This window comes from Macaca nemestrina, chromosome 3 (genome assembly GCF_043159975.1).
Source record: "Macaca nemestrina isolate mMacNem1 chromosome 3, mMacNem.hap1, whole genome shotgun sequence".
Lineage (NCBI taxonomy): Eukaryota > Metazoa > Chordata > Mammalia > Primates > Cercopithecidae > Macaca > Macaca nemestrina.
The window spans coordinates 131,172,989-131,193,159 of NC_092127.1; positions in this window are offsets into that span (position 1 = coordinate 131,172,989).

Consider the following 20,171-nt stretch of genomic DNA (forward strand, 5'->3'; position numbering starts at 1 on the left):
TCAGTATCCGCATAGAGAAGCTCCAAGTAGTAGAGGGCTCAGAATGTGCAACTTGTGATGATTCAGAAGACCACACTTTTCCAGTTGGGGAAGTATGATAAGCATTGAGGTGTGGCCCCAGTTTGCTTTCCAAAAAAAAAAAAAAACCGACAAAACAAAGCACACTAGAGCACACTGATAGCACTTATTTGTTCATTAGAAATGTTCTGTCTCTTCCCTTTGAGGGAATAACAAGGTGTAGTGGAGCGGAGAAGACCTACGTTATGAACCAGGGCACCTGTCTCAGCCTTTATTCAGCTTATTGGGACTTACCTTCCTCCTGAGGAAAATGGCAAGACTGTATTAGCTTTTCTTAATACTGTCCATTTTAGCTCTAAATATAATAAAATGTATTGAAACAATTCATTTACCCAAAAGGAAGGTAAATAACAAAAGCAAAAATGTATTTTCTTCTTTCTTATTATTAGGAATAACTTTGTCCATCTTAGTGGTATGAATTCCCCAGTATTTACAAACCATCCTTTTAAATACTTTCATGTATCTGTAGATAATTCAGTATAAATACATGAACTTCTTATAAAGATTAGAAAAGTTACAAAATAGAAATTACAATTTTAAGAGCTACTAAGGCTCAGAGTCAAAAGATATTAAAGAAAAATGATAAATTTGTATTTTCATTGTATGGAATATCTTCATCTAAAATGCTAAAAATGCAAGGTGCATCTAATTGTAACACTTTCATTATAATGCTCTCCAAAGGTATTAAAAGGACAATAGGAGAAAAAGAGAGGAATAAAAAATACACAAAACAACCTGAAAACAATTAACACGATGACTTAAACAAAAGCAGACATATCAATGATAGCCTTGAATGTAAATAAATAAATTAAATTTTCAAAGATACAGACAACAGATAAAAAACCATGACCCAAATACATGCTGCTTATAAGAAACACACTCTACCTCTGACAAACCGATAAAATGCTAAATCCTGGGAGAGGATTTAGCAATTCTAAATATATATGTGCCCAACACTGGAGCACCCATATTCATAAAGTGGGATTTATCCAAGGGATGCAAGAATGGTTTAAAACACACAAATCAATAAATATAATATATCACATCAACAGAAAATAAACAGATTCATCACATCAACAGAAGAACAAAAACCAAAACCATATTATCAGTCTCAATAGACACAGTAAAAGCATTTGATACCATTCAACACCCCTTCATGATAAAAGCGCTCAACAAACTAGGCTTAAAAGGAACATACCTCAAAATAATAAAGGCCATATATGACAAGCTGACAGCTAACATTATATTGAATGGAAAAAAAGTTGAAAGTCTTTCCTCTGAGAACTCAAATAAGACAAGAGGGTCCACTTTTACTGCTCCTATTCAGCACAGTAATGGAAGTCCTAGCCAGAGCAATCAGAAAAAAGAAAGAAAGAAAAGATATTCAAATTGGAAAAGAGGAAGTCAAATTGTCCCTCACTGCAGATGACATGATCTTATATTTAGAAAAAACAAAAGTCTTTACCAAAAAACTCTTAGATTTGACATGCAAATTCAATGAAGTTGCAGGATACAAAGTCAACATACCAAAATCAGAAGTGTTTCTATACAACAATAATGAAAGAGCCAAAAAAGAAAAGAAGAACACAATCCAATTTACAATAACTACAAGAAAATAGAATACATAGAAATAAATTTAACTGAGGAATGGAAAGATCTTTATAAGAAAAACTACAAAATACTGATGAGAGAACTCAAAGAGGACACAAACCGAAAGACATTCTATTCTCACAGACTGGAAGAATTAATATCTTTAAAATGACCATACTGCCTAAAGCAAGCTACAGATTCAATATGATCTCTATCAAAATACTAACATCATTTTTCACAGAAATAGAAAAAAAGAATCCTAAAATGTTATGGAACAAATAAGAGCCTGAATAGACAAAGCAATCCTGAATATAAAGAGCAAACTAGAGGAATGACACAACCTGACATCAAAACATATTACAAGGCTATATTAACCAAAATAGCATAACGTTGGTATGAAAACAGACACGCCAATGGAACAGAATAGAGCACACAGAAATAAAACCACATATTTAGAGCCAATTGATTTTCAAAAATGGTGCCAAGAACATACACTGGTGAAAGGTCACCCTCTTCAATAAATGGTGCTGGAAAAATTAGATATCCATATGCAAAAGAATAACTGGACGCCATCCTTCACCATATACAAAAATTAACTCATAATGGATTAAAGACTTAAACATAAAACCCAAAACTATAAAACTACCAAAAGAAAACATTGGGAAAACATTTTGTGACATCGATCTGGAAAAAAACTTTATGGGTAAGACCTTAAAAGCATTGAGAACTAAAACAGAAATAGACACCTGGGAATATATTAGATTAAAAAGCCTCTGTACTGCAAAGGAAACCATCATTACAGTGAGGAGGCAACCTGTTAAATGGGACAAAATATGTGCAAAATATTCATCTGACAAGAGACTAATATGCAGAATTCACAAGGAACTCGAACAACTGAACAACAACAAATAAGCACATTGAAAAGTGGGCAAAGGCAGGAGTTCAAGACCAGCTTGGGCAGCATAGTGATACCCCATCTCTACAAAAAATAAAATAAAGTAAAAGTTAGCTGGGTGTGGTAGCACATGCCTGTAGTCGCAGCTACTTGGGGGTCTGAGGCAATGGGGTTGTCTCAGCCCAGGAGTTTGAGGTTACAGTGAGCTTTGACTGTGCCACTGCACTCCAGCCTGGGTGACAGAGTGAGATCCTGTCTCTAAGAAAAACAAAAACAGTAACCAAAAAAAGAAAAAAAAAATGGAGCAAAGGATATGAACAGGTAATTCTCAAAAGAAGATATATGGGCTGGGTGTGGTGGCTCACACCTGTAATCCCAGTACTTTGGGAGGCTGAGGCAGGTGGATGATGAGGTCAGGAGTTTGAGACCAGCCTGGCTCTGTCACTACTAAAAACACAAAAATTAGCCAGGCATAATGGCGGGCATCTATAATCCCAGCTACTTGGGAGGCTGAGGCAGTAGAATCGCTTGAAACCAGAAGGCGGAGGTTTCAGTGAGCCAAGATCATGCCACTATACTCCAGCTTGGAAAACAAGAGCAAAACTCCATAAGAGAGAGAGAGAGAGAGAGAGAGAGAGAGAGAGAGAGAGAGAGAGAGAGAAAGAGAGAAAGAAAGAGAGAGAGAGAGAGAAAGAAAGGAAGGAAGGAAGGAAGGAAGGAAGGAAGGAAGGAAGGAAGGAAGGAAGGAAGGAAGGAAGGAAGGAAGGAAGGAGAGAGAGAGAGAGAGAGAGAAAGAAAGAAAGAAAGAAAGAAAGAAAGAAAGAAAGAAAGAAAGAAAGAAAGAAAGAAAGAAAGAAAGAAAGAAAGAAAGAAAGAAAGAGAGAAAGAAAGAAAGAAAAAGAAAATATATAAAAGGCAAACAGGTATATTTAAAAATCCTCAACATTGCTAAGCATCTGGGAAATGCAAATAAAAATCACACTGAGATGTCATCTTACCCCAGTTAGAATGGCTGTTATTTAAAAATAAATAAATAACAGATGCTAGAGAGGATATGGAGAAAATGGAACTCTTATACACTGGGAGTGGGAATGTAAGTTAGTATAACCACTATGGAATACAGTATGAAAAGTTCTCAAAAAACTAAAAGTAGAACTGCCATACAACCCAATAATCCCACTACTAGGTGTCTATACAAAAGAAAATAAGTGTATCAAAAGGACACCTGCACTTGCATGTTTATTGCAGCACTATTCACAACGGTAAAGGTATTGAGTCAAGCTAAGTGTTCATGAACAGACAAATGGATAAAGAAAATGTGGCATATATAAGCAATGGAATACTATTAGGTCATAAAAAAGAATAGTTATATCATTTGCAGCAACATGGAAGGAACTGGAGGTCACTGTGTTAAATTAAATAAGCCAGGAGGAGAAAGACAAATTCCACATGTTCCCACACAGATAGAGAATAAAGTGATAGATACCCACGGGTGTGAAGGGAGTGAGTGTAAGAAGGGCCAATGAAGAGAGGTTGGTGAATGGGTACAAACTTAGATAGAAGAAATGAATTATAATATTCGATAGTAGACTAGGGCAACTATAGTTGTCAACAACATATTGTATATTTCAAGGTAGCTAGAAGACTTGAAACGTTACCAACACATAGAAATGATAATACTCAAGTTGATGGATATTCCCAAATACCTTGATGTAATCATTACACGTTCTATGCATGTAGAAAGCGCTCATATGTATCGCATAAATATGTAAAATATTATTTATCTACAAAAAGCAGGGTAACAGTTTGTGTGTGGGAGGGGTGAGGAAGGTACATGGGAATTCCTTGAACCTTCTGTTCAATTTCATGATAAACTTAAAATCACTCTGAAAGAATACAATATATTAAAAACAAAAATGTGATAAATGATTAAAACATTGAACTATTAGGTCCTAGTTCATGTAGCATATGAAGATTTTAAAAAGAGTGATCTTCATACAGCTTTACAAGCCTTCATAAAACAAATTCTGAGGGTTGACAGGCATTAGTAATTTATACTATAAAAGTGAAATTACTACACATGAATTTTCTTTCATTAGCATTCAGCACCCTTAGTTAGACACATATTGCCACATGTGGGCCAATACCACACTGTGTTTTTTTATTGTTGTTGTTTTTTGGTTTTTGGTTTTTTTTCGAGACAGATTCTCGCTCTGTCACCCAGGCTGGAGTGCAGTGGCATGGTCTTGCCTCACTGCTACCTCTGCCTTCTGGGTTCAAGCGATTCTCCTGCCTCAGTCCTTCCAGTAGCTGGGATTACAGGTGGGCACCACCACACCGAGCTAATTTTTGTATCTTTAGTAGAGATGGGGTTTCACCTTATTGGCCAGACTGGTCACGAATTCCTGACCTCAAGTGATCCGCTGGCCTCGGCTTCCCAAAGTTCTGGGATTACAGGTATGAGCCACCACGCCCAGCCCACACTGGTTTCTATTGCTGCACTGTTGAATGATTTATTATCAGTCAAAAGACAATGCATGTTTGATGCAATACATCAATAAGGAAAAGTCAATGATAAAATGACATTACACCAGGATGTCAAGGGGAGAGTTAAGATACTGCCAAATTGATCATGTTTCTTCAAAATCAAAGAATTTTTTTTTAAAACCCCAACATTTAGAATAGGCTTTCTAAAAGGATTCTGTGCCCTTCCCTATAATTTTTGACTTTAAAATAAATTAATTAAATGTTTAACTTAATAAATGAGTCATCAGCAAATAATTTAATTTATACCTACTAATAACCTAAAGGTTGGCCTTAAGTTTTGCCTTGTACTTGTGATGCAATCAATGTACTATTTTTTCCACTGAAGAAAGAACATAAGGGAATTTAGTGCAGAATCACACCTTTCCATGTATGAGCAATCAGATCCAAAAGATGAGCATCCAGAAGATGCAATCTTGGAAAGAAGAGGCCACCTTTAACAGCGACAGAGAGTCCCAGGAGTTAGAATGAATGAATCATAGGCCTGAGGAAAGGCAGACCAAATTGGGTGGCCTTTATTATAAGAATTGATATGATTTGTCTCAAAAAACTAAGACAATAAAAATTGGAGAAACTCATGATAAAATCTATTCATTTCTATGAATCACCTCCATTTGCTCATTAAATTCTGGAACTGAGAGAAACAATATATGTGCATTTTAACTCAAAAAGTGTGTCTTGGAACACATCAATGTTCAAGTCAATAATTTTTCATCAGATCTTGTTTATTTTAGAAAACTTTATTTTTAAGCAAAACATATATTTTACACCTAAGAGAAAAAGGTCACATTTGAATTATCAATATATAACTTAATTACTTCATTATAACCATATTCAAAGGTATACATACTCTATTATCACTCAAAGGTCAAGTGTGAAATGGTGTCCTTGCTGATAAGTATGTGTAATAGTACCTAAAACAATTTTATCAGTTTTAAACAGTACAGTGAAACTGCAGGAACTGACTTAACACAGCATTCTTTGGTCTCTTCATAGTTTTGGGGGTTTCTATTTTCCAATAGATTTCTAGCTGAACTCCATCATTTGTTTCTTTCTCCTTCCAACACACATTCATGCTCGCTAAAGACTGTAATTACCCATAAAAAGCATTTTCATCATATGACTATTTTTAAAAAATCTTTTGGCTCTCTGTTTTCTACCTCATCAAGAATATACTTGACCTTCAAAATTTTCTAAGAATTAAATCTATCCCAACTTCATTTCTCATAATAGGTCACATTATGAACTTTAAGTCTAACTAAGCTTTGTCATTTTTAAAACATGTAATTCTCATTCTAACTTTGTAATTTATCTTCTATTATCACAGCCTCCTTCCCATTGGAGTATTCTCTGCATTCTTTTCTCTCACTTAAATATGACACTTTGAAAAAGCTCAGTCTAATTACCACCTCCTTAACGAAATCTCTGTGAGATTAGGACAGCAGTTTAAAGTGCAGTTCCTGTATATAGACTGCTTGGACTCAAATGTTTGTTCTGCTAAGAACTTTTTGACTTTGGTTAAATCACTTTTTCTGTGCCTCCATTTCTTCATCTGCAAAAGAAAGATGAAAGTAGCATTTATCTTTTAGAATAGTTCTGAGTAGTAAATGAAATAATGAATGTAGATGAATTGGAATGCTAATAAATCACTAAATAAATATTACATCATTATCAACAATGACAACAGTTTAGTAGTAGTAGCATACTATTCCATTAACTCTTAGCCTGTACTCTATAAGTGATAGATTTCTTGGAACACTATGTAAGAAATCACTTAATAAGTCAGGCACGGTGACTCATGCCTGTAATCCCAGCACTTTAGGAGGCCGAGGTGGGTGGATCACGAGGTCAGGAGTTCAAGACCATCCTGGTCAAGATGGTGAAACTCTGTCTCTACTGAAAATACAAAAATTAGCCGGGCATGTTGGTGGGCGCTTGTAATCCCAGCTACTCGGGAGGCTGAGACAGAGAATTGCTTGAACCCGGGAGGTGGAGTCTGCAGTGAACCGAGATCGCGCCACTGCACTCCAGCCTGGGCAACAGAGTGGGAGTCCATCTCAAAAAGAAAAAGAAAAAGAAAAAAAAAGAAAAAGGAATCACTTAATAAATATTACATCATCGTCAACAACAACAACAGTTTAGTGACAGTAGCATACTATTCCATAAATCTTAGCCTCTCCTCTATAAGTGATAGATTTCTATCACTTATAATCCATGACATACAATTTAGCCCTTAATTATATGTGGGTTTGTGTTATTTGCTATTATCATATGTATTACTCTAGTTTTGTCTCTTCAAGTACATTAAAAATCCTAAAGACTCTAAAAACTCAATCTTTTGTTTCTTAGATGTCTTCCAGTGTCGGCTATTGGAACTTTCATTGCTGTTACAAAGCAATGACAAACCAAAGCTGGAGTCCAGTGTTAACAGAAGCAATCTATTCTGCAGATAGGAAATAAGCGAGTACATTATCTATGAAGAATTTTAAAACAAAGTTGGTGTGGTTATTATGATGATCACCTCTCACCAACAATTTTCAACAACATCACTGATAAAATATACCTCCTTGCTGGGGGTAGAGACTACTACCCACTGACACCCTACCCCCACTCTTCCTCCTAAATCACTGCTCTAACACTACCCTTCCAGGAATTAGATTTTTTCCTGGTCAATATTGGGGTTTCTGACACTTCTGAGTGCAGCATTATTTTTCAAAATTTTTACTATGTTCCACAGTAAAAATATATTTTAAATTACAGCACAGTACACACATAGATACACATACATGTTTCACAGGAGTCATGTGACTACTAAAAGGTCATGGCACTGATTTTGAAAAAAAATATTGCTTTAATTTGATCCTTAGCAATCCAAATTAGAGCTACCAAGAATCTTTTCTAAAATGAATTTAGGTAGTTTCCCTGGGGTCCTGTGAACTAGATATATTTCAACACTGAAACAAACTAGACTTCTGATACTGAGGGGTAAAAAACAGAAATAAAAGAGTTAACTTATTTTCTTGGGCCCTGTATACTAATAGGCATAAACAAGAGATAACTGTATACCAAAGCTAATCCCCAGGCTCAGGGGTGAGTATGACGGACTCCCCAGCTTTGCTCTTTGGAATTTTTATTCCCAAGTGTGGCCCTAACCATCTCTCAATTTCTCCTCCATTTCTATTCCTCATCTAAAATATGCTTATTACTCTTACTGAATTCTAGCCAAATTTGTATTCCATTCCAAATTCACAGAACACTGAAGCTCATCAATGTCCATGCCTTTCTAGACCAGGTGTTTTGTTTCATTCATCTCCAGTGAGCGTACTAACTCATTAGTTATCTCTCTCACTATCCATAAATCAAGTACCTGTCACTGGAGAAATTACTTTATGCCCGTAATTCATGAATGAAACCAGTCATGATGCAATATTGGCTGGTCAGGATTTCCTCATGAAAGCTATAGTTAGAAGCCTAATTAACAGTAAGATGAGAAGTTTAGGCTTAATGACACATTTCAAATATTATAAATTACTCCTTCTTACCTACTCTTTGGTTTAGGAAAGAGAACAGTTGTAAACAGAGACTTAATCATTATTATACAATTTCCAGAAGTGTATTTAAACAATGAAAACTTTATCGAAAAGCCCTTGGTAAATATTGAAAAGAGGATGATGTATTCTTAGTTCTACACGAATAGCCATACAGTTACTTCACATCAACTACAAAGATGACCTAAATCTGTTTCAGTAGGGATTGTAGGGATTCATTATAGATTAATATGCATACTTTCATTGACTAGCTAGTGTTAATATGGGCTTTTATTTCCTCTAAGCTACGGTTTCTCTAATTGTTAAAAATTAAGGTTATAAATACTATCAACAGTTCTCTCTATGCTCATGATAATATAATATAGCAGGAAATTATACAAGAACATTTAACACCTTGCAGGTAAAAACACTATTTGCAAAAATGTGATTTTCTACATAGAAATTCCAAGCTAATTAAGAGGAAAACTGAACTAACAAAGAATTTGACAGTAACTTAATACAAAAAATAAATATACCAAATTAAGTAACTTTATAAGCCAACTGTAAATAATTTAAAAATCATTTCATTCACAAGACCAAAAATCATACAATATAATAATAACCTTTTAAAATGTGGAGAACTCATGTAAAAAAAGTTGTATACATTTTTAAAACTTAACTTAAATTTATTTTATGTTCTGGGATACATGAGCAGGATGTGCAGGTTTCTTACACAGGTAAACGTGTGCCATGGTGGTTTGCTGCATCTATCAACCCATCACCTAGGTATTAAGTCCCACATGCATTAGCTATTTATCCTGATGCTCTCACTCCCCCCACGCTCCCTGACAGGCTCCAGTGTGTGTTTTTCACCTTCACATGTCCATGTGTTCTCATTGTTCAGTTCCCACTTATAAGTGAGAACATGTGGTATTTGGTTTTCTGTTCCTGTGTTAGTTTGCTGAGGATAATGGCTTCCAGCTCCATCCACGTCCCTAAAAATGACATAATCTCATTCTTTTTTATACTTACATAGTATTCCGTGTTGTATATGTACCACATTTTCTTTATCCACTCTATCGATGTGCATTGGTGTTGACTCCATGTCTTTGCTATTGTGAATAGTGCTCCAATGAACATATGCATGCATGAATCTTTGTAATAGAATGATTTATATCCCTTTGGGCATATGCCCAGTAATGGGATTGCAGGGTCAAATGGTATTTCTGGTTCTAGGTCTTTGAGGAATCACCACACTGTGTTCCACAATGGTTGAGCTAATTTACATTCCTACCAATAGTATAAAAGTGTTCCTATTTCTCCACAGCCTTGCCAGCATCTGTGGTTTCTTGACTTTTTTATAATTGCCATTCTGACTGGCATGAGATGCTGTTTCATTGTGGTTTGGATTTGCATTTCTCTAATGATCAGTGAGGTTGAGCTTTATTTCATATATTTCTTGGGCATGTAAATGTCTTCTTTTGAGAAGTATCTACTCATGTCCTTTGCCCAATTTTTAATGAGATCGTTTGTATTTTTCTTGCAAATTTGTTTCAGTTTCTCATAGACTCTGGATATTAGACCTTTGTCAGGTGGATAGATTGAAAAAATTTTCTCCCATTCTGTAGGCTGTCTGTTAAATCTGATGATAGTTTATTTTGCCGTGCAGAAGCTCTTTAGTTTAATTACATCCCATTTGTCAATTTTTGCTTTTATTGTAATTGCTTTGACATTTTCATCATGAAATCTTTGCCAGTGCCTATGTCCTGAATGGTATTGCCTAAATTTTCTTCTACATTTTTTATAGTTTTGGGTTTTACATTTAAGTGTTTAATCTATCTTGAGTAAATTTTTGTATAAGGTGTAAGGAAGGGGTCCAGTTTCAATTTTCCACATATGGCTAGCCAGTTCTCCCAGCACCATTTATTAAATACGGAATCCTTTCCCCATTGCTTGTTTTTTGTCAGGTCTGTCAAAGATCAGACGGCTGCATATGTGCGGTCTTATTTCTGAGTTCTCTATTCTGTTCCATTGGTCTATGTGTCTGTTTTTGTACCAGTACCATGCTGTTTTGGTTACTGCAGCCTTCTAGTATCGTTTGGAGTCAGGTAGTATGATGTTTCCAGTTTTATTCTTTTTGTTTAGGATTGCCTTGGCTATGGGGCTGTTTTCTGATTCCATATGAATTTTACAGTAATTTTTTCTAATTCTGTGAAGAATATCAATGGTAGTTTAATGGGAATAACATTGAATTTATAAATTACTTTGGGTAGTATGGCCATTTTTACAATATTGATTCTTCCTATCCATGAGCATGGAATGTTTTCCCATTTGTTTGTGTCCTCTCTGATTTCCTTGGAGAGTGGTTTGTAGTTCTTGAAGAGTTCCTTCACTTCCCTTGTTAGCTGTATTCCTAGGTATTTTATTCTCTTTGTAGCAATTGTGAATGGTAGTTCATGCATGATTTGGCTCTGCTCGTCTACTGCTGGTGTACAGGAATGCTTGTGATTTTTGCACGTTGATTTTGTATCCTGAGACTTTGCCAAAGTTGCTTATCAGCTTAAGGAGCTTTTGGGCTGAGATGATGGGGTTTTCAAGACATAGGATCATGTTATCTGCAAACAAGATAATTTGACTTCCTCTCTCCCTATGTGAATAACCTTTACTTCCCTCTCTTGCCTCATTGCCTTGGCCAGAATTACCAACACTATGTTGAATAGAAGTGGTGAGAGAGAGCATCCTTGTTTTGTGCCAGTTTTCAAGGGTACTGCTTCCAGGTTTTGCCCATTCAATATGATATTGGCTGTGGGTTTGTTATAAATGGTTCTTATTATTTTGAGGCATGTTCCATCAATACGTAGTCTATTGAGAGTTTTTAACAGGAAGGGATGTTGAATTTTATCAAAGGCTTTTTGTGTGTCTATTGAGATAATCATGTGGTTTTGGTCATTAGTTCTGTTTACGGGATGAATTAAATTGATCTGCATACGTTGGACCAGCATTGAATCCCAGGGATGAAGCTGACTTAATTGTGGTATATAAGCTTTTTGATGGGCTGCTGGATTTGTTTTGATAGTATTTTATTGAGGACTTTTTCATCAATGCTCATCAGGGATATTGTCCTGAAATTTTCATTTTTGGCTGTATCTCTACTGGGTTTCAATATCAGGATGATGCTGGCCTCATAAAGTGAGTTAGAGAGCAGTATCTCCTTTTCAATTGTTTGGAACAGTTTCAGAAGAAATGGTGCCAGCTCTTCTTTGTATCTCTGGAAGAATTCAGCTGTAAATCTGTCTGGTCCTGGGCTTTTTTTGGTTGGTAGTTTATTACTGCTTCAATTTCAGAACTCGTTATAAGTCTATTCAGGGATTCAACTTCTTCCTGGTTCAGTCATGGGAGGGTGTATGTGTTCCCGGAATTCAATCATTTCTTCTAGATTTTCTAGTTTATTTGCATAGAGGTGTTTATAATATTCTCTGATGGTTGTTTGTATATCTGTGGGGTCAGTGGTCATATCCCCTTTACCATTTTTTATTGCATCTATTTGATTCTTCTCTCTTTTTTTATTTATTAGTCTAGCTACTGGTCTATCTATTTTACCAATTTTTTCAAAAAAAAAAAAAAAAAGCAGCTCCTGAATTCACTGATTTTTTTAAAGGGTTTTTTGTCTCTGTCTCCTTCAGTTCTGCTCTGATCTTGGTTATTTCCTGTCTTCTGCTAGCTTTTAGGTTTGTTTGCTCTAGTTTCTCTAGTTCTTTTGGTTGTGATGTTAGGGTGTTGATCTGAGACATTTCTAGCGTTGTGATGTGGGTATTTCATGCTATAAATGTCCCTTTTAACACTGCTTTCCCTGCGTCCCAGAGATCCTGGTATGATCTCTTTGTTCTCACTGGTTTTAAAGAACTTCCTGATTTCTGCTTTAATTTCATTATTTACCCAGGAGTCATTTGGGAGCAGATTGTTCAATTTTCATGTAGTTGTATAGTTCTGAGTGAGTTTCTTAATCCTGAGTTCCAATTTGATTGTGCTGTGTTCCAAGAGACTGCTTGTTATGAGTTCAGTTATTTTGCATTTGCTGAGGATTGTTTTACTCCCAATTATGTGATCAGTTTTAGAGTAAGTGCCATGTGGTGCCAAAAAAAATGTATATTCTATTTTTCTGGGTGGAGAGTTCTGTAGATATCTGTCAGGTCCACTTGATTGAGAGCTGAGTTCAAGTCCTGAATATTCTTGTTAACTTTCTGTCTCAATAATTTGTCTAATATTGACAGTGGGGTGTTATAGTCTCCCACTATTATGAGAATCTAAGTCTCTTTGTAGATCTCTAAGAGTTTGTTTTATGAATGTGGGTGTTCTTGTAATAAGTGAACATATATTTAGGATAGTTAGCTCTTCTTGCTGAATTGATTTCTTTACCATTATGTAATGCCCTTCTTTGTCTTTTTTCATCTTTGTTGGTTTAAAGTCTGTTTTGTCAGAAACTAGGATTGCAACCCCTGTTTTATATGATTTCCGTTTGCCTGGAAAATTTTCCTCTATCCCTGTATTTTGAGCCTATGTCTCCTGCACATGAGATGGGTCTCTTGAATCGAGCACACCAATGGCTTTTGACTTTTTATCCAGCTTGCCATTCTGCATCTCTTAATTGGGGCATTTAACCCATTTACATTTAAGGTTAATATTATTATGTGTGAATCTGATCCAGTCATCATGATGCTAGCTCATTATTTTGCAGACTTGTTGATGTAGTTATTTCATTTTGTCATTGGTCTTTGTACTTAATAAGTATCCTTATTAAGGATATAAGTGTGTTTTTGCAGTGGCTAGTAACATTTTTTCCTTTCTATATTTATTGCTTCCTTCAGGAGCTCTGGTGGTGACAAATTCCCTCAGCATTTGCTCAACATCTGAAAAATACCTTATTTCCCCTTCACTTATGAAGCTTAGTTTGGCTGGATATAAAATTCTGGATTAGAAATTATTTTCTTTAAGAATGTTGAATATTGGTCCCCAATCTCTTCTGGCTTCTATGGTTTCTGCTGAGAGGCCCACTGTTAGTCTAATGGGCTTTCCTTTGTGGGTTACCTGGCCTTTGTCTCTGGTTGCCCTTAACATTTTCATTTCAACCTTGGAGAATCTGATGACTATGTTTCTTACTGGGGTTCTCTGGATTTCTTGAATTTGAATGTTGGCCTGTCTTGTTAGGTTGGAGAAGTTCTCATGGATGATATCCTGAAGTATGTTTTCCAACTTGGTTACATTATCCCCATTTTAGGTATAGGTTCAGTCACAGGTTCAGTCTTTTTACATAATCTCACAGTTCTCAAAGGCTTTGTTTCTTTTCATTCTTTTTTCTCTAATCTTGTCTGCCTGTCTTATTTCAGCAAGATAGTCTTCAAGCTCTAAAATTCTTTCCTCGCTTGATCTATTTGGTTACTGATACTTGTGTTGCATTGTGAAGTTCTCATGTTGTGTTTTTCAGCTCCATCAGGTCATTTATATTCCTCTCTAAACTGGTTATTCTGGTTAACAGCTCCTGTAGTGTTTTATCATGATTCTTAGCGACTTTGCATTGGGTTAGAACATGCTCCTTTAGCTCAGTGAAGTTCGTTATTACCCACCTTCTGAAGTCTACTTCTGTCAATTCATCCACCTCATGCTCTGCCCAGATCTATGCCTTTGCTGGAGAGATGTTGCAATCAAGTGGGGGAGAAGAGGCACTCTGGCTTTTTGAGTTTTTGGCTTTTTTTTCATTGATCCTTTCTTATCTTGTGAGTTTATCTAACTTCAATCTTTGAGGTTGCTGAACTTTGGATGGAGTTTACATGGGACTTTTTCTTGATGCTGCTGTTGTTGTTGCTTTCTGTTTGTTTTTCTTTTAATCCTGAGGCCTATCTCTGTAGGGCTGCTGCAGTTTGCTGGGGGTCCACTCCAGAAACTATTTGCCTGGGTCCCTCCTACACCTGGATTGTCACCAGTGGAGGTTGCAAAACAGCAAAGATGGCTGCCTGCTCCTTCCTCTGGGATCTCTGTCCCAGAGGGGCACCAGCCTGATGCCAGCAGAAATACTCCTGTATAAGGTGTCTGGCAACCCCTGTTGGAGGGGGCTGTTACCCAGTCAGGAGGCATGGGATCTGGTACCCACTTAATGAAGCACTCTGGCTGCCCCTTGGCAGAGGGGGTGTGCTGTGCTGGGGGGAGTCCCACTTGTCTGGACTGCCCAGATTCCCCAGAGCCAGCAGAGAGAAAGACTAAGTCTGCTGATCCACGGAGACCATGGACACCACTCTCCCCAGGGGCTCAGTCCCAGGGAGATCAGAGTTCTGTCCCTAAACCCCTAGCTGGAGTTGCAGGGAGTTCCTGCAGGGAGGCCCCATCCAGTAAGGAGGGATAGGTCAGGGTCTGGCCTAAAGAGAAAGTCTGGCCACCATCTGCCACAGCCACTGTGCTGTGCTGTGGAGAATTCCTCCTGGGCCCAAACCATCCAGTCTCCCTGCAGTGGGATAATTTAGGAATCAGAGAGATCGAGGGGTTGAGGAGGATACTTATTATTTATTATTTAGGTGCACCAGCCCAGTCAGATTAACATCCAAAAAGACTGAGTTCCAAACATAGAGTCTGGTTACCTTTTAACCATTTTGTGGGGCAGGGGGAGATCTGTGCAGGGGGAAGCATATTACAGAAGCAAGAAACAAAGACAGTTATTCAACTGAGACATGCGTTACATCATTTCTTATTTTTCAAGGAAAAACATGTTTTACAACTTGAGATTATCTGTCTAGTGACCTTGCAGCTGCACAGCTAGAGAAACAGAGTCTTCATGATGCCTTGGAAGGGGAGAGACAAGGCTCACCAGCCACAGAAAAACAGGCAGTTAATTTTTAATGGACTTTGGCTCTTTCTCTTCCTCTGGGATAATTGGGTTTTCTTACATACAGCTGAGTTTTTGCTTAGACATTCTTTAATTTCTTTTAACTCCTGTTTCATCCCCAGCATTGGCAGGGGGAAAAACCACAGACTGGAGCTGCAGTGATAGCAGCTGCCCCTACCACTGGGAGCTCAGTCATCTTAGGCAGCAGGCAGCCGCAGTGATGGTGGCCTCCCCTCCCCCTGGGAGTTCAGGTGTCTTAGGCAGCAGGCAAAAAGAGTGAAGATGGCTGCCCCTTTCCCTGGGGAACTCTATAGTTTTAGGTGGTCTCCAGTCGAGTGGCCGCTGAGAATCTGCACAGTTTTGTGCTTGGCACCCAAAGCCTCAGTGGTATGGGCTCAAAAGAGGGATCTCCTGATCTGCAGGTTACACAGATCCATGGAAAGAGCATGGTTTCCCGGGTAGGGCAGCACGATCACTCACTGCCTCCTTTGACTGGGTATGGGAGCTCCCCTTGCCCCATGTGGCTCGCAGGTGGGCCGTCACACCACACTGCTTTTCCTTGCTCTCTGTGGGTCATGCCAAATTCCTAGAGTCCCAGTGAGAGAACCTGGATACCTCAGTAGTTGGTGCAGGATTCACTCACCATTTTCATTCTTCTCGGTGGGAACCTCTGACCACAGCTGTTCCTAGTCAGCCATCTTGGCCTCTCCCTCAATAGCATGCATTTTAAAGATACTACAAAGATATGCAGAAAAATATTACAAAAAAAAATATTTTTACAATACAAAATGTGATTTTTATATATAAACACTGGCAATATAAAATTGTTTAAAAAGTGTAACAGTTTTAAGTATGAAATTTCATATTAGGTATCAGGATGTGGAAGAGTAGAGAAGGGAACAAGTAGAGGTTTTCAGCAGGATAGAGAAAAAAATGGGTGGCAAACAGTAAAACAAATAAAAGAAAGAAAGTGAGAAGAGAACATAGGAAATTCTGGGGATTACAATATTAAAATGTTCCTTTAGGTATAAATTTTAGAATGTTCTCTGGTCATGGCTCTTCAATTTTTTTTTTATCTATGATCTCGCAGAGGCTGCAGTTTAAATGGCAGCAAGAGAGGGACAGAACACAATTGTCAAATAGAAGGCTCCACTGATTGTCACCCAATAAGGACACCAAGTTAACAACCATCTACACCAAAAAAATAACCTTCATAAGAACCAAAAATCAGGTGACTATTCATAGTACCTGGTTTTAACTTTGTATCACTGAAAGAAGCACTAGAAGAGGGCAGACAAGACAGTCTTGAATCACGGATGCCATCCCTCCCCCATCCACTGGCAGCAGTGGATCCTATTTTTACTTGCCTCTCCACCTCCTGGAGTTCCACTTCAAGTGGGAGCATGAGTAAATGTGCATCTAACCTCCTTTCCCCAAGTCTTTTTCATTCTCTTCATAATTTACCCAATAAGAAAAGTTCTTTTTTTTTTTTTTTTTTTCTCCAGAATGGACCTACCTTATCATAACTTTCTTCCCTGAGGCAGTAATCCTCAGAATTTAGTTTTAAATAAGGAAGGAATATCCCTTCTACACTATGGAAGGAATGTTAACAATCTTGTCCTGGCTTGGCTCTAAAAATGATCATTGGAGCTAGCAGGATTTAGAAAATACTTTTTTTTTTTTCATGACAAAGCTTAGCTTTCAAATTATGGCTTTCCCTCAACTACGAATAAATTTTACTTTGGATTTCAAAAGTTTTATCATTCTCTTACAAAATATTCATTGTAAAATTCCTAACCCAAGGCAAATGGATATACTCGGCATGATGAGGGGTTGTTCATGCATGAAAAAATGCAAAAGAGAAAAGCACAATGATGTAATTTTTAAAATATTACCTTATTACATATACTTGTCATCCTTTATTTCCCACAATACTGTACTTTTCATAAAGAACATAATGAATGGAATCTTCTGACAGTAATACTATCTCCCATTTTTCCTTAAGTATGGAACCCACTATTCTAGTCACTCATTTTCTTCTCTTTTTTTTTTAAATTTTCCCTACTCCATGTAGAACTTCAGCTGAACATCTCCCCTTTTGACTTGTGTGAATTTAGGCTTCCATATTTAACTGTGGTTTATCCTTTAACATATCAGTATAGTTATAGGGAACTTCCAGTTAAGAAATTTATAGGAAGCAGAGTATCCCAGTATAAAGATCTTGCATTCTGGAACTCTCAGGATTTTTTCTTAAATCATTAACTCTCCTTTGCTTTTCTCTCTTAAAAGCAATAATGTAGAATACATTATTAGATTTATAAAAATATATACCCATTCAAAACCATGTACATAGAAAGTGTCTTTAAACAATTACAGTATGAGATGTGGATCATAATATGAATGTGTTTAATGTGTGTCTTTGTTCAGCTACAGGTAACAATAGGATAAGAAAACAAAGCAAGGTTGACATTTATAATACCTTTGGGTTTTTCCCTAACTAGGATCTCAAGTTTCTTGGGTGTGTTTTTTAAGGAGTTCTCTTGTGTTGAAATTGTCTATGACTTACAGTCCAATCAGAAATAGCTAAAGGGCACATTGTTCCTCTCATTTTTTCACAGAACAACTATGATATACATATTCAAATCATGAGGAAAGTTGAAATTCATAGATGCAATGGTATCTTTACTTATATACAAAGATATTTTAATGATTTTCAACCTTAAATTTCCAATTATGAAAGCATAGCAATCGAGATAAAAACCACTGATTTTCTATCATGTGCCATATGCCTCATCATATCATGTTTAATCCACATTAGAGCACTTGAGGTATTACTATCCCCCTTTAACATATGAAGGAATCAATACTCAGAGAGGTTAATGACCACATTCTAAGTCACACAGCTTGTAAGGAGTAGGGCCAAGATTTTAGCTTGCAGAGATTGACTTTTTCTACTACACTACGTCAGCTATTAATCTAAGGGAAAATGTTGATATATGTCGGTCTCTTCTCTGTACTAAAATTTTCTGCATGCCTGCTCTCCAAAATTTAAGCAAAGGCTGTGAATTAACAGTAACTGCCAATATCTCTCACCTCTTTCTCTAATTCCACAAATGTATGGGCTGTTGAATCCCAGACAATGGATATGAGGCCTCTTAGGATCTATATGACTGACTTCCTGACAGAGTTAACTCATTCTTGGCCTCACTATCTTTTTCTGAAAGGTGATTTTTAAAAATTCAAATGACTCTCTTGTCTGAAAAGAGGTGATATCACAGAGAGATGGGATTAAGAAAGAGTCAGAGTAGAAGCCCAAATGTCAAATATTTATTGAGCAACCTAAAAGGAAATACAACCAAGATAAATAGACAGCAGGAGCCAGACACAATCCCTGATACCTCCAAAAAGCTAAGCCCTCAGCTAAAAAGAAACCAAAGAAAATAGTAAGCAAAGAAGCAAGCAGCAGACGAATGGATGATTCAGCTAAGGCTAATTTATCTCTTAAAAAAAAAAGTCCTTTGTCACTATAAGAACTGATACCAGAGCATTTTCACAAAGACTACGTGATTCAACACAGCAAAGGAAGGACCATGACTCATGACTCACACAGTGACTGGAAAGACACATCCCAGATATGAGGGGACAAGAACAGGATATGTTACTCTGATTCAAACTATTTTACCTTACCCCCTTAGTATAATTTTTTAGTTCTGCTGTCTCACTCCCTTAAAAAAAATGTTATAGACAACAGGAATGGAGACAGTGGGTCATTATGATAGCAAGAAGGAGGATGTGTTAGAGAAAAGAGAAGATATGTTCCTGCATGTGTGGCTGTGTGTGTGTGTGCGTGTGTGTAATAGAACAAGAACTTGGGAGGGGAGCAAAAATTACATGCTTGAGTGTTTTAAGCATTTTGTTTTGTGGAGGAGTACTGAGATATCAATGTCTAAATCTATGGCATTGTTTATGGTAATGGTTTCATGGGTGTATACTTATCTTCAAACTCATCAAGATGCATACATTAAATACATACAGCTTTTTTGTATGTCAATTCCTTTATTTGTTATATATAGATCAGGCTAGAAATAGGGACAGGGGAAATTGGCATTAATCTGCCAACAGAGATAAAAAGTAGAGTCACCAGCTACAAGATGCCCAACTGAATTTGAATTTCAGATAAAAATAAATTTTGTAGTGTACAGTGCGTGCAATAGTTTACATACTCCTACACCCCAGAACTGTACTGCTCAGGTCTTAAGGTTGCCACTTATTTTCTAGGACAAGCAATATTTAGGACATATGTATTCTAAAAATCATTGTTGTTTACTAAAATTCAAATTTAACTGGGTGCCTTGTATTTTTATTATAAAATCTGGCAACTTTATTCCAAAGTAAATGATTGATCGATGCATATATTTTTCTAAATTTTTATTATCATGCTTCTCAGCGTGTGTGTTTGTATGCGTATGTGTCCATGTGTATGGGGGTGATGGGGGTGGAAGAGAGACTGAGAGAGAGACAGACAGAGAAAATTTAGATGACTTTGGATGAGGGATAACAAATATATTCTTCACATTACTAAAATACTTTTATTGTATTAGTATATACAAAATTTAGAAAACAAATAAGAATATAAAGTTATAACATTCATAATTCCATCACCTGG